General features: G+C 49.5%; 15 non-coding genes across 15 annotated transcripts; all 15 read left to right on the top strand.

The window, feature by feature from the left end:
- The first annotated feature begins 824 nt into the window (after positions 1-824).
- TRNAS-AGA (transfer RNA serine (anticodon AGA)) lies at positions 825-906 on the top strand. The gene has a single exon. It is a non-coding gene; the product is annotated as a tRNA-Ser (tRNA).
- Positions 907-1,128: 222 nt separating this feature from the next.
- On the top strand, positions 1,129-1,210 carry TRNAS-UGA (transfer RNA serine (anticodon UGA)). The gene has a single exon. It is a non-coding gene; the product is annotated as a tRNA-Ser (tRNA).
- A 570-nt stretch (positions 1,211-1,780) lies between these two features.
- TRNAS-CGA (transfer RNA serine (anticodon CGA)) lies at positions 1,781-1,862 on the top strand. Its single transcript has one exon. It is a non-coding gene; the product is annotated as a tRNA-Ser (tRNA).
- A 1,852-nt stretch (positions 1,863-3,714) lies between these two features.
- TRNAS-AGA (transfer RNA serine (anticodon AGA)) lies at positions 3,715-3,796 on the top strand. The gene has a single exon. It is a non-coding gene; the product is annotated as a tRNA-Ser (tRNA).
- A 222-nt stretch (positions 3,797-4,018) lies between these two features.
- Positions 4,019-4,100, top strand: TRNAS-UGA (transfer RNA serine (anticodon UGA)). The gene has a single exon. It is a non-coding gene; the product is annotated as a tRNA-Ser (tRNA).
- A 568-nt stretch (positions 4,101-4,668) lies between these two features.
- On the top strand, positions 4,669-4,750 carry TRNAS-UGA (transfer RNA serine (anticodon UGA)). Its single transcript has one exon. It is a non-coding gene; the product is annotated as a tRNA-Ser (tRNA).
- A 1,852-nt stretch (positions 4,751-6,602) lies between these two features.
- On the top strand, positions 6,603-6,684 carry TRNAS-AGA (transfer RNA serine (anticodon AGA)). The gene has a single exon. It is a non-coding gene; the product is annotated as a tRNA-Ser (tRNA).
- A 222-nt stretch (positions 6,685-6,906) lies between these two features.
- TRNAS-UGA (transfer RNA serine (anticodon UGA)) lies at positions 6,907-6,988 on the top strand. The gene has a single exon. It is a non-coding gene; the product is annotated as a tRNA-Ser (tRNA).
- A 570-nt stretch (positions 6,989-7,558) lies between these two features.
- On the top strand, positions 7,559-7,640 carry TRNAS-CGA (transfer RNA serine (anticodon CGA)). The gene has a single exon. It is a non-coding gene; the product is annotated as a tRNA-Ser (tRNA).
- Positions 7,641-9,492: 1,852 nt separating this feature from the next.
- On the top strand, positions 9,493-9,574 carry TRNAS-AGA (transfer RNA serine (anticodon AGA)). Its single transcript has one exon. It is a non-coding gene; the product is annotated as a tRNA-Ser (tRNA).
- A 222-nt stretch (positions 9,575-9,796) lies between these two features.
- On the top strand, positions 9,797-9,878 carry TRNAS-UGA (transfer RNA serine (anticodon UGA)). The gene has a single exon. It is a non-coding gene; the product is annotated as a tRNA-Ser (tRNA).
- Positions 9,879-10,448: 570 nt separating this feature from the next.
- On the top strand, positions 10,449-10,530 carry TRNAS-CGA (transfer RNA serine (anticodon CGA)). Its single transcript has one exon. It is a non-coding gene; the product is annotated as a tRNA-Ser (tRNA).
- Positions 10,531-12,392: 1,862 nt separating this feature from the next.
- TRNAS-AGA (transfer RNA serine (anticodon AGA)) lies at positions 12,393-12,474 on the top strand. Its single transcript has one exon. It is a non-coding gene; the product is annotated as a tRNA-Ser (tRNA).
- A 222-nt stretch (positions 12,475-12,696) lies between these two features.
- On the top strand, positions 12,697-12,778 carry TRNAS-UGA (transfer RNA serine (anticodon UGA)). Its single transcript has one exon. It is a non-coding gene; the product is annotated as a tRNA-Ser (tRNA).
- A 570-nt stretch (positions 12,779-13,348) lies between these two features.
- On the top strand, positions 13,349-13,430 carry TRNAS-CGA (transfer RNA serine (anticodon CGA)). The gene has a single exon. It is a non-coding gene; the product is annotated as a tRNA-Ser (tRNA).
- The last annotated feature ends 588 nt before the right edge of the window (positions 13,431-14,018 follow it).

The raw sequence follows: 14,018 nt of genomic DNA on the forward strand, positions 1-14,018 counted from the left end.
TTTTTTGAGAAGCACCTTGCCAGTGCAAAGGATTGCTGAGGAAGAGGAAGGAGCAGAGCGGAATGACTGGAGCCAGTGAGGTTGCCTGTGAAGACATGAAGGGCTATGTTGAAAGGGGCACCGCTTGCAGAGCCAAGTAGTCGTTACCAAGTGGTTAAGGCGATGGACTAGATATCATTTGGCGTCTCCACGAGTATGTTCAAATCCTGCCGACTACGTCAGATGACATTTTTGGGATTCCTCTTCAGGGCCTCCTGCGTGGGAGAACAAGGGAGCAGCCTCTATGCAAAGCAGTCAGTAAAACAGAATATGAAGCAAAGACCATTAAAGCCACAGAAGAAAGATATGAACCCAGGCCAAATGCATCCTGCTCCCCCTCCCTCACCTGTCAGGCACTAGTCTGCAGAGAAACTGAACACGCCCACTCTCCTCCAAGGAGAATTCAGCTCAGGAAACGCCTAGCCACAGGCCCTAGATTGGACGAGGCACTTCTTTTCATACCTGTAAAGACCAACCCGTCTCTCTGTGGAGTCCATTCATGGCCTCCAAGACAGAAGTTTTGCCATGGTGCCTATCGTGGCTGCCATCTCCCTGACGTTAAAGCTACCACCTCTTCCGGCCTGATTTTTTTCCCCCGTCTCAAAACATGAACATACAAGGAGTGCTAATTTCACATGCATGCCTGCTTTTAGCTTGAGACGCTTTAGAAAGTCTTCTGTGGAATAGGAATGATGTATAGGAGAGCAGGGAAAATGGTCCAGTGAACGGAAAGAAAAAAGACTACGGATGGAGGTAAAGTGCCCTGTTGAGATTCACTTGTGTGGGTAGTTGTGGCCGAGTGGTTAAGGCGATGGACTAGAAATCCATTGGGGTATCCCCGCGCAGGTTTGAATCCTGCCAACTACGCTGTCCCTTTTGTGAACAGTATTTTCCCATAATTCTTTGAAATACCTTCTGGCATAAATGCGGGCTCCAAAAGCAGGACTAATAGGGTCAGCGGCCTGGGAGGGCTCAAACTTTTGCCATTGTGGCCTTCCTCTCTAGAAAAGGACTGCTTCTGTCCAGAGGCTAGACCGCCAGCAGAAATAGAAACGAGCTACGTTGAAAATGGACCATAGCTTTAAGCAAGTAGTCGTGGCCGAGTGGTTAAGGCGATGGACTTGAAATCCATTGGGGTCTCCCCGCGTAGGTTCAAATCCTGCCGACTACGTGCTACTTCACCTTTGGTGATATTTTATACTTCATATTAAATGGCATCTGCACAAGCAGGCCGAATATAGCTATCACTCTCAATAGAGCTAAGGAAGGCGAAACACTGGGCAGGGAATGGGATCAAAAGAGTGGCCGGAGAAGGCATGAGACTACCTGTCTGGCACTCCTGCCACTTGTGCACCCCAGCTGTCGAGAAGACACATGTCGAGTAATAGCCAAGGAGATTGGGAAAGAACTTCAGTTATCATCTCGCCAGTAAGTTCCATCTGAGGTATCAGATGCATGAAGGAAGTAGCCTTATTGGGGCGTCTGACAGTGTCATTATTTTCCTAAAGTGTCATAACTGCATTCTTTTACAACCTCCTTTTTGATTTTCTCTGGCCAGGAACATGAACTTTATAATAGTGCCTTTGAGTCACGTCAGTATGCAGGTATGGACCGAGTGTATTTTTTGCAGTAGAACGGATAGGCAAAGATGGGAAGGCAGTGGAGCAGAGTGAACTGAGGGAAAGAAAAAGACTGCTGTGAGAGTGAGAACCTCAGCTTAAGTGGCAGCCACCCCTCGTGAGTAGTCGTGGCCGAGTGGTTAAGGCGATGGACTCGAAATCCATTGGGGTGTCCCCGCGCAGGTTCAAATCCTGCCGACTACGTCGGTGCTCTTTCACAATGATGTGTTAGGTTTTTCCTTGGATGCCTCCTTTCCCAGGAATAAGCATGTATTATTCAACAACGTTGAGAGCACAGGTAAAACAAAGACAAGAATGTGAAACAATGCACTGTGCAATGCCAGCATGAAAACTCTCAAGGAGTACGCTGCCCAGGCCTACAGCTTCTCAGACACTGTATCTGTCTATTTTGGGGAGCTGCAGAGAAGCCTTGCCTGTGCTTTTCGAGCCTGCTGTCTGGGGTGAGTGCCTGGATAAATTGTTGTTGGGAAGGACAAGGCAGCTAGCTCCTCTACAGGGGTCAATTTAGGAGGTTGGTGGGAAGCACAGGAAGGGGCAGGAAGGAAGCTCTCTGCTGTTGCTTCTCGGCCTAGGCAGAGCTGCAGGTGTGGTTAAAAAGGATTGGCGTTTGGCCAGGTCCCAGACCACAGTGCAACCTAGGGCAACAAGAGAGGTGAGGCTACTGAGGCCCTTACCCTGAGCCTTCTGACCCCACCGCCCCTTTGGCCCCGATCGGCCAAAACCTCTCTATAAGGGCTAAAGGTGATTATTATATATGCCTGAGTAACTTAGGGTCCCTCGCATAAATGGACTCCTGCTGAAGGAGCTTGCCTTTGCTTTGGGACTGGCCCAACACGGCCTTGCTCTCCTCAACAAACCTGCCACCAGCCAGGAGGCTGAATGGCTTGCAGAAGGACACTCCCAGGTATGCCCAAGCACTTCATTTGCATAGAGACTACCCTCTCTTGGGCCCGCCTCCACTCACCTATTAAGTAATGTGGCTAGAATATCAAGACAGAAAGAGGAGCAGGGCCTGACAGCCTTTCAAAGGCTCAACTGAGGTGCTGGGCTGACGGCTGGGATCACCAAAGCCTGGGATGACTCCAATATGGAAGCAGAAGCCTTAGGGCAAACAAAGGTCAGCAGTTGATGTGCTGTAAAGAAGAAGGGCTGCAGAGGGCCTCAGCAAAGCCTTCGGAATACTTGTGGATTGGCAGGAGTGCCTATATTTGTTTTTTGAGAAGCACCTTGCCAGTGCAAAGGATTGCTGAGGAAGAGGAAGGAGCAGAGCGGAATGACTGGAGCCAGTGAGGTTGCCTGTGAAGACATGAAGGGCTATGTTGAAAGGGGCACCGCTTGCAGAGCCAAGTAGTCGTTACCAAGTGGTTAAGGCGATGGACTAGATATCATTTGCCGTCTCCACGAGTATGTTCAAATCCTGCCGACTACGTCAGATGACATTTTTGGGATTCCTCTTCAGGGCCTCCTGCGTGGGAGAACAAGGGAGCAGCCTCTATGCAAAGCAGTCAGTAAAACAGAATATGAAGCAAAGACCATTAAAGCCACAGAAGAAAGATATGAACCCAGGCCAAATGCATCCTGCTCCCCCTCCCTCACCTGTCAGGCACTAGTCTGCAGAGAAACTGAACACGCCCACTCTCCTCCAAGGAGAATTCAGCTCAGGAAACGCCTAGCCACAGGCCCTAGATTGGACGAGGCACTTCTTTTCATACCTGTAAAGACCAACCCGTCTCTCTGTGGAGTCCATTCATGGCCTCCAAGACAGAAGTTTTGCCATGGTGCCTATCGTGGCTGCCATCTCCCTGACGTTAAAGCTACCACCTCTTCCGGCCTGATTTTTTCCCCCCGTCTCAAAACATGAACATACAAGGAGTGCTAATTTCACATGCATGCCTGCTTTTAGCTTGAGACGCTTTAGAAAGTCTTCTGTGGAATAGGAATGATGTATAGGAGAGCAGGGAAAATGGTCCAGTGAACGGAAAGAAAAAAGACTACGGATGGAGGTAAAGTGCCCTGTTGAGATTCACTTGTGTGGGTAGTTGTGGCCGAGTGGTTAAGGCGATGGACTAGAAATCCATTGGGGTATCCCCGCGCAGGTTCGAATCCTGCCAACTACGCTGTCCCTTTTGTGAACAGTATTTTCCCATAATTCTTTGAAATACCTTCTGGCATAAATGCGGGCTCCAAAAGCAGGACTAATAGGGTCAGCGGCCTGGGAGGGCTCAAACTTTTGCCATTGTGGCCTTCCTCTCTAGAAAAGGACTGCTTCTGTCCAGAGGCTAGACCGCCAGCAGAAATAGAAACGAGCTATGTTGAAAATGGACCATAGCTTTAAGCAAGTAGTCGTGGCCGAGTGGTTAAGGCGATGGACTTGAAATCCATTGGGGTCTCCCCGCGTAGGTTCAAATCCTGCCGACTATGCTACTTCACCTTTGGTGATATTTTATACTTCATATTAAATGGCATCTGCACAAGCAGGCCGAATATAGCTATCACTCTCAATAGAGCTAAGGAAGGCGAAACACTGGGCAGGGAATGGGATCAAAAGAGTGGCCGGAGAAGGCATGAGACTACCTGTCTGGCACTCCTGCCACTTGTGCACCCCAGCTGTCGAGAAGACACATGTCGAGTAATAGCCAAGGAGATTGGGAAAGAACTTCAGTTATCATCTCGCCAGTAAGTTCCATCTGAGGTATCAGATGCATGAAGGAAGTAGCCTTATTGGGGCGTCTGACAGTGTCATTATTTTCCTAAAGTGTCATAACTGCATTCTTTTACAACCTCCTTTTTGCTTTTCTCTGGCCAGGAACATGAACTTTATAATAGTGCCTTTGAGTCACGTCAGTATGCAGGTATGGACCGAGTGTATTTTTTGCAGTAGAACGGATAGGCAAAGATGGGAAGGCAGTGGAGCAGAGTGAACTGAGGGAAAGAAAAAGACTGCTGTGAGAGTGAGAACCTCAGCTTAAGTGGCAGCCACCCCTCGTGAGTAGTCGTGGCCGAGTGGTTAAGGCGATGGACTTGAAATCCATTGGGGTGTCCCCGCGCAGGTTCAAATCCTGCCGACTACGTCGGTGCTCTTTCACAATGATGTGTTAGGTTTTTCCTTGGATGCTTCCTTTCCCAGGAATAAGCATGTATTATTCAACAACGTTGAGAGCACAGGTAAAACAAAGACAAGAATGTGAAACAATGCACTGTGCAATGCCAGCATGAAAACTCTCAAGGAGTACGCTTCCCAGGCCTACAGCTTCTCAGACACTGTATCTGTCTATTTTGGGGAGCTGCAGAGAAGCCTTGCCTGTGCTTTTCGAGCCTGCTGTCTGGGGTGAGTGCCTGGATAAATTGTTGTTGGGAAGGACAAGGCAGCTAGCTCCTCTACAGGGGTCAATTTAGGAGGTTGGTGGGAAGCACAGGAAGGGGCAGGAAGGAAGCTCTCTGCTGTTGCTTCTTGGCCTAGGCAGAGCTGCAGGTGTGGTTAAAAAGGATTGGCGTTTGGCCAGGTCCCAGACTACAGTGCAACCTAGGGCAACAAGAGAGGTGAGGCTACTGAGGCCCTTACCCTGAGCCTTCTGACCCCACCGCCCCTTTGGCCCCGATCGGCCAAAACCTCTCTATAAGGGCTAAAGGTGATTATTATATATGCCTGAGTAACTTAGGGTCCCTCGCATAAATGGACTCCTGCTGAAGGAGCTCGCCTTTGCTTTGGGACTGGCCCAACACGGCCTTGCTCTCCTCAACAAACCTGCCACCAGCCAGGAGGCTGAATGGCTTGCAGAAGGACACTCCCAGGTATGCCCAAGCACTTCATTTGCATAGAGACTACCCTCTCTTGGGCCCGCCTCCACTCACCTATTAAGTAATGTGGCTAGAATATTAAGACAGAAAGAGGAGCAGGGCCTGACAGCCTTTCAAAGGCTCAACTGAGGTGCTGGGCTGACGGCTGGGATCACCAAAGCCTGGGATGACTCCAATATGGAAGCAGAAGCCTTAGGGCAAACAAAGGTCAGCAGTTGATGTGCTGTAAAGAAGAAGGGCTGCAGAGGGCCTCAGCAAAGCCTTCGGAATACTTGTGGATTGGCAGGAGTGCCTATATTTGTTTTTTGAGAAGCACCTTGCCAGTGCAAAGGATTGCTGAGGAAGAGGAAGGAGCAGAGCGGAATGACTGGAGCCAGTGAGGTTGCCTGTGAAGACATGAAGGGCTATGTTGAAAGGGGCACCGCTTGCAGAGCCAAGTAGTCGTTACCAAGTGGTTAAGGCGATGGACTAGATATCATTTGGCGTCTCCACGAGTATGTTCAAATCCTGCCGACTACGTCAGATGACATTTTTGGGATTCCTCTTCAGGGCCTCCTGCGTGGGAGAACAAGGGAGCAGCCTCTATGCAAAGCAGTCAGTAAAACAGAATATGAAGCAAAGACCATTAAAGCCACAGAAGAAAGATATGAACCCAGGCCAAATGCATCCTGCTCCCCCTCCCTCACCTGTCAGGCACTAGTCTGCAGAGAAACTGAACACGCCCACTCTCCTCCAAGGAGAATTCAGCTCAGGAAACGCCTAGCCACAGGCCCTAGATTGGACGAGGCACTTCTTTTCATACCTGTAAAGACCAACCCGTCTCTCTGTGGAGTCCATTCATGGCCTCCAAGACAGAAGTTTTGCCATGGTGCCTATCGTGGCTGCCATCTCCCTGACGTTAAAGCTACCACCTCTTCCGGCCTGATTTTTTTCCCCCGTCTCAAAACATGAACATACAAGGAGTGCTAATTTCACATGCATGCCTGCTTTTAGCTTGAGACGCTTTAGAAAGTCTTCTGTGGAATAGGAATGATGTATAGGAGAGCAGGGAAAATGGTCCAGTGAACGGAAAGAAAAAAGACTACGGATGGAGGTAAAGTGCCCTGTTGAGATTCACTTGTGTGGGTAGTTGTGGCCGAGTGGTTAAGGCGATGGACTAGAAATCCATTGGGGTATCCCCGCGCAGGTTCGAATCCTGCCAACTACGCTGTCCCTTTTGTGAACAGTATTTTCCCATAATTCTTTGAAATACCTTCTGGCATAAATGCGGGCTCCAAAAGCAGGACTAATAGGGTCAGCGGCCTGGGAGGGCTCAAACTTTTGCCATTGTGGCCTTCCTCTCTAGAAAAGGACTGCTTCTGTCCAGAGGCTAGACCGCCAGCAGAAATAGAAACGAGCTACGTTGAAAATGGACCATAGCTTTAAGCAAGTAGTCGTGGCCGAGTGGTTAAGGCGATGGACTTGAAATCCATTGGGGTCTCCCCGCGTAGGTTCAAATCCTGCCGACTACGTGCTACTTCACCTTTGGTGATATTTTATACTTCATATTAAATGGCATCTGCACAAGCAGGCCGAATATAGCTATCACTCTCAATAGAGCTAAGGAAGGCGAAACACTGGGCAGGGAATGGGATCAAAAGAGTGGCCGGAGAAGGCATGAGACTACCTGTCTGGCACTCCTGCCACTTGTGCACCCCAGCTGTCGAGAAGACACATGTCGAGTAATAGCCAAGGAGATTGGGAAAGAACTTCAGTTATCATCTCGCCAGTAAGTTCCATCTGAGGTATCAGATGCATGAAGGAAGTAGCCTTATTGGGGCGTCTGACAGTGTCATTATTTTCCTAAAGTGTCATAACTGCATTCTTTTACAACCTCCTTTTTGATTTTCTCTGGCCAGGAACATGAACTTTATAATAGTGCCTTTGAGTCACGTCAGTATGCAGGTATGGACCGAGTGTATTTTTTGCAGTAGAACGGATAGGCAAAGATGGGAAGGCAGTGGAGCAGAGTGAACTGAGGGAAAGAAAAAGACTGCTGTGAGAGTGAGAACCTCAGCTTAAGTGGCAGCCACCCCTCGTGAGTAGTCGTGGCCGAGTGGTTAAGGCGATGGACTCGAAATCCATTGGGGTGTCCCCGCGCAGGTTCAAATCCTGCCGACTACGTCGGTGCTCTTTCACAATGATGTGTTAGGTTTTTCCTTGGATGCCTCCTTTCCCAGGAATAAGCATGTATTATTCAACAACGTTGAGAGCACAGGTAAAACAAAGACAAGAATGTGAAACAATGCACTGTGCAATGCCAGCATGAAAACTCTCAAGGAGTACGCTGCCCAGGCCTACAGCTTCTCAGACACTGTATCTGTCTATTTTGGGGAGCTGCAGAGAAGCCTTGCCTGTGCTTTTCGAGCCTGCTGTCTGGGGTGAGTGCCTGGATAAATTGTTGTTGGGAAGGACAAGGCAGCTAGCTCCTCTACAGGGGTCAATTTAGGAGGTTGGTGGGAAGCACAGGAAGGGGCAGGAAGGAAGCTCTCTGCTGTTGCTTCTCGGCCTAGGCAGAGCTGCAGGTGTGGTTAAAAAGGATTGGCGTTTGGCCAGGTCCCAGACCACAGTGCAACCTAGGGCAACAAGAGAGGTGAGGCTACTGAGGCCCTTACCCTGAGCCTTCTGACCCCACCGCTCCTTTGGCCCCGATCGGCCAAAACCTCTCTTTAAGGGCTAAAGGTGATTATTATATATGCCTGAGTAACTTAGGGTCCCTCGCATAAATGGACTCCTGCTGAAGGAGCTCGCCTTTGCTTTGAGACTGGCCCAACACGGCCTTGCTCTCCTCAACAAACCTGCCACCAGCCAGGAGGCTGAATGGCTTGCAGAAGGACACTCCCAGGTATGCCCAAGCACTTCATTTGCATAGAGACTACCCTCTCTTGGGCCCGCCTCCACTCACCTATTAAGTAATGTGGCTAGAATATCAAGACAGAAAGAGGAGCAGGGCCTGACAGCCTTTCAAAGGCTCAACTGAGGTGCTGGGCTGACGGCTGGGATCACCAAAGCCTGGGATGACTCCAATATGGAAGCAGAAGCCTTAGGGCAAACAAAGGTCAGCAGTTGATGTGCTGTAAAGAAGAAGGGCTGCAGAGGGCCTCAGCAAAGCCTTCGGAATACTTGTGGATTGGCAGGAGTGCCTATATTTGTTTTTTGAGAAGCACCTTGCCAGTGCAAAGGATTGCTGAGGAAGAGGAAGGAGCAGAGCGGAATGACTGGAGCCAGTGAGGTTGCCTGTGAAGACATGAAGGGCTATGTTGAAAGGGGCACCGCTTGCAGAGCCAAGTAGTCGTTACCAAGTGGTTAAGGCGATGGACTAGATATCATTTGCCGTCTCCACGAGTATGTTCAAATCCTGCCGACTACGTCAGATGACATTTTTGGGATTCCTCTTCAGGGCCTCCTGCGTGGGAGAACAAGGGAGCAGCCTCTATGCAAAGCAGTCAGTAAAACAGAATATGAAGCAAAGACCATTAAAGCCACAGAAGAAAGATATGAACCCAGGCCAAATGCATCCTGCTCCCCCTCCCTCACCTGTCAGGCACTAGTCTGCAGAGAAACTGAACACGCCCACTCTCCTCCAAGGAGAATTCAGCTCAGGAAACGCCTAGCCACAGGCCCTAGATTGGACGAGGCACTTCTTTTCATACCTGTAAAGACCAACCCGTCTCTCTGTGGAGTCCATTCATGGCCTCCAAGACAGAAGTTTTGCCATGGTGCCTATCGTGGCTGCCATCTCCCTGACGTTAAAGCTACCACCTCTTCCGGCCTGATTTTTTTCCCCCGTCTCAAAACATGAACATACAAGGAGTGCTAATTTCACATGCATGCCTGCTTTTAGCTTGAGACGCTTTAGAAAGTCTTCTGTGGAATAGGAATGATGTATAGGAGAGCAGGGAAAATGGTCCAGTGAACGGAAAGAAAAAAGACTACGGATGGAGGTAAAGTGCCCTGTTGAGATTCACTTGTGTGGGTTGTTGTGGCCGAGTGGTTAAGGCGATGGACTAGAAATCCATTGGGGTATCCCCGCGCAGGTTCGAATCCTGCCAACTACGCTGTCCCTTTTGTGAACAGTATTTTCCCATAATTCTTTGAAATACCTTCTGGCATAAATGCGGGCTCCAAAAGCAGGACTAATAGGGTCAGCGGCCTGGGAGGGCTCAAACTTTTGCCATTGTGGCCTTCCTCTCTAGAAAAGGACTGCTTCTGTCCAGAGGCTAGACCGCCAGCAGAAATAGAAACGAGCTACGTTGAAAATGGACCATAGCTTTAAGCAAGTAGTCGTGGCCGAGTGGTTAAGGCGATGGACTTGAAATCCATTGGGGTCTCCCCACGTAGGTTCAAATCCTGCCGACTACGTGCTACTTCACCTTTGGTGATATTTTATACTTCATATTAAATGGCATCTGCACAAGCAGGCCGAATATAGCTATCACTCTCAATAGAGCTAAGGAAGGCGAAACACTGGGCAGGGAATGGGATCAAAAGAGTGGCCGGAGAAGGCATGAGACTACCTGTCTGGCACTCCTGCCACTTGTGCACCCCAGCTGTCGAGAAGACACATGTCGAGTAATAGCCAAGGAGATTGGGAAAGAACTTCAGTTATCATCTCGCCAGTGAGTTCCATCTGAGGTATCAGATGCATGAAGGAAGTAGCCTTATTGGGGCGTCTGACAGTGTCATTATTTTCCTAAAGTGTCATAACTGCATTCTTTTACAACCTCCTTTTTGATTTTCTCTGGCCAGGAACATGAACTTTATAATAGTGCCTTTGAGTCACGTCAGTATGCAGGTATGGACCGAGTGTATTTTTTGCAGTAGAACGGATAGGCAAAGATGGGAAGGCAGTGGAGCAGAGTGAACTGAGGGAAAGAAAAAGACTGCTGTGAGAGTGAGAACCTCAGCTTAAGTGGCAGCCACCCCTCGTGAGTAGTCGTGGCCGAGTGGTTAAGGCGATGGACTCGAAATCCATTGGGGTGTCCCCGCGCAGGTTCAAATCCTGCCGACTACGTCGGTGCTCTTTCACAATGATGTGTTAGGTTTTTCCTTGGATGCCTCCTTTCCCAGGAATAAGCATGTATTATTCAACAACGTTGAGAGCACAGGTAAAACAAAGACAAGAATGTGAAACAATGCACTGTGCAATGCCAGCATGAAAACTCTCAAGGAGTACGCTGCCCAGGCCTACAGCTTCTCAGACACTGTATCTGTCTATTTTGGGGAGCTGCAGAGAAGCCTTGCCTGTGCTTTTCGAGCCTGCTGTCTGGGGTGAGTGCCTGGATAAATTGTTGTTGGGAAGGACAAGGCAGCTAGCTCCTCTACAGGGGTCAATTTAGGAGGTTGGTGGGAAGCACAGGAAGGGGCAGGAAGGAAGCTCTCTGCTGTTGCTTCTCGGCCTAGGCAGAGCTGCAGGTGTGGTTAAAAAGGATTGGCGTTTGGCCAGGTCCCAGACCACAGTGCAACCTAGGGCAACAAGAGAGGTGAGGCTACTGAGGCCCTTACCCAGAGCCTTCTGACCCCACCGCCCCTTTGGCCCCGATCGGCCACGATCGGCCAAAACCTCTCTATAAGGGCTAAAGGTGATTATTATATATGCCTGAGTAACTTAGGGTCCCTCGCATAAATGGACTCCTGCTGAAGGAGCTCGCCTTTGCTTTGGGACTGGCCCAACACGGCCTTGCTCTCCTCAACAAACCTGCCACCAGCCAGGAGGCTGAATGGCTTGCAGAAGGACACTCCCAGGTATGCCCAAGCACTTCATTTGCATAGAGACTACCCTCTCTTGGGCCCGCCTCCACTCACCTATTAAGTAATGTGGCTAGAATATCAAGACAGAAAGAGGAGCAGGGCCTGACAGCCTTTCAAAGGCTCAACTGAGGTGCTGGGCTGACGGCTGGGATCACCAAAGCCTGGGATGACTCCAATATGGAAGCAGAAGCCTTAGGGCAAACAAAGGTCAGCAGTTGATGTGCTGTAAAGAAGAAGGGCTGCAGAGGGCCTCAGCAAAGCCTTCGGAATACTTGTGGATTGGCAGGAGTGCCTATATTTGTTTTTTGAGAAGCACCTTGCCAGTGCAAAGGATTGCTGAGGAAGAGGAAGGAGCAGAGCGGAATGACTGGAGCCAGTGAGGTTGCCTGTGAAGACATGAAGGGCTATGTTGAAAGGGGCACCGCTTGCAGAGCCAAGTAGTCGTTACCAAGTGGTTAAGGCGATGGACTAGATATCATTTGCCGTCTCCACGAGTATGTTCAAATCCTGCCGACTACGTCAGATGACATTTTTGGGATTCCTCTTCAGGGCCTCCTGCGTGGGAGAACAAGGGAGCAGCCTCTATGCAAAGCAGTCAGTAAAACAGAATATGAAGCAAAGACCATTAAAGCCACAGAAGAAAGATATGAACCCAGGCCAAATGCATCCTGCTCCCCCTCCCTCACCTGTCAGGCACTAGTCTGCAGAGAAACTGAACACGCCCACTCTCCTCCAAGGAGAATTCAGCTCAGGAAACGCCTAGCCACAGGCCCTAGATTGGACGAGGCACTTCTTTTCATACCTGTAAAGACCAACCCGTCTCTCTGTGGAGTCCATTCATGGCCTCCAAGACAGAAGTTTTGCCATGGTGCCTATCGTGGCTGCCATCTCCCTGACGTTAAAGCTACCACCTCTTCCGGCCTGATTTTTTCCCCCCGTCTCAAAACATGAACATACAAGGAGTGCTAATTTCACATGCATGCCTGCTTTTAGCTTGAGACGCTTTAGAAAGTCTTCTGTGGAATAGGAATGATGTATAGGAGAGCAGGGAAAATGGTCCAGTGAACGGAAAGAAAAAAGACTACGGATGGAGGTAAAGTGCCCTGTTGAGATTCACTTGTGTGGGTAGTTGTGGCCGAGTGGTTAAGGCGATGGACTAGAAATCCATTGGGGTATCCCCGCGCAGGTTCGAATCCTGCCAACTACGCTGTCCCTTTTGTGAACTGTATTTTCCCATAATTCTTTGAAATACCTTCTGGCATAAATGCGGGCTCCAAAAGCAGGACTAATAGGGTCAGCGGCCTGGGAGGGCTCAAACTTTTGCCATTGTGGCCTTCCTCTCTAGAAAAGGACTGCTTCTGTCCAGAGGCTAGACCGCCAGCAGAAATAGAAACGAGCTATGTTGAAAATGGACCATAGCTTTAAGCAAGTAGTCGTGGCCGAGTGGTTAAGGCGATGGACTTGAAATCCATTGGGGTCTCCCCGCGTAGGTTCAAATCCTGCCGACTACGTGCTACTTCACCTTTGGTGATATTTTATACTTCATATTAAATGGCATCTGCACAAGCAGGCCGAATATAGCTATCACTCTCAATAGAGCTAAGGAAGGCGAAACACTGGGCAGGGAATGGGATCAAAAGAGTGGCCGGAGAAGGCATGAGACTACCTGTCTGGCACTCCTGCCACTTGTGCACCCCAGCTCTCGAGAAGACACATGTCGAGTAATAGCCAAGGAGATTGGGAAAGAACTTCAGTTATCATCTCGCCAGTAAGTTCCATCTGAGGTATCAGATGCATGAAGGAAGTAGCCTTATTGGGGCGTCTGACAGTGTCATTATTTTCCTAAAGTGTCATAACTGCATTCTTTTACAACCTCCTTTTTGATTTTCTCTGGCCAGGAACATGAACTTTATAATAGTGCCTTTGAGTCACGTCAGTATGCAGGTATGGACCGAGTGTATTTTTTGCAGTAGAACGGATAGGCAAAGATGGGAAGGCAGTGGAGCAGAGTGAACTGAGGGAAAGAAAAAGACTGCTGTGAGAGTGAGAACCTCAGCTTAAGTGGCAGCCACCCCTCGTGAGTAGTCGTGGCCGAGTGGTTAAGGCGATGGACTCGAAATCCATTGGGGTGTCCCCGCGCAGGTTCAAATCCTGCCGACTACGTCGGTGCTCTTTCACAATGATGTGTTAGGTTTTTCCTTGGATGCCTCCTTTCCCAGGAATAAGCATGTATTATTCAACAACGTTGAGAGCACAGGTAAAACAAAGACAAGAATGTGAAACAATGCACTGTGCAATGCCAGCATGAAAACTCTCAAGGAGTACGCTGCCCAGGCCTACAGCTTCTCAGACACTGTATCTGTCTATTTTGGGGAGCTGCAGAGAAGCCTTGCCTGTGCTTTTCGAGCCTGCTGTCTGGGGTGAGTGCCTGGATAAATTGTTGTTGGGAAGGACAAGGCAGCTAGCTCCTCTACAGGGGTCAATTTAGGAGGTTGGTGGGAAGCACAGGAAGGGGCAGGAAGGAAGCTCTCTGCTGTTGCTTCTTGGCCTAGGCAGAGCTGCAGGTGTGGTTAAAAAGGATTGGCGTTTGGCCAGGTCCCAGACCACAGTGCAACCTAGGGCAACAAGAGAGGTGAGGCTACTGAGGCCCTTACCCTGAGCCTTCTGACCCCACCGCCCCTTTGGCCACGATCGGCCACGATCGGCCAAAACCTCTCTATAAGGGCTAAAGGTGATTATTATATATGCCTG

The sequence above is a fragment of the Pleurodeles waltl genome, chromosome 7, assembly GCF_031143425.1.
Source record: "Pleurodeles waltl isolate 20211129_DDA chromosome 7, aPleWal1.hap1.20221129, whole genome shotgun sequence".
NCBI lineage: Eukaryota > Metazoa > Chordata > Amphibia > Caudata > Salamandridae > Pleurodeles > Pleurodeles waltl.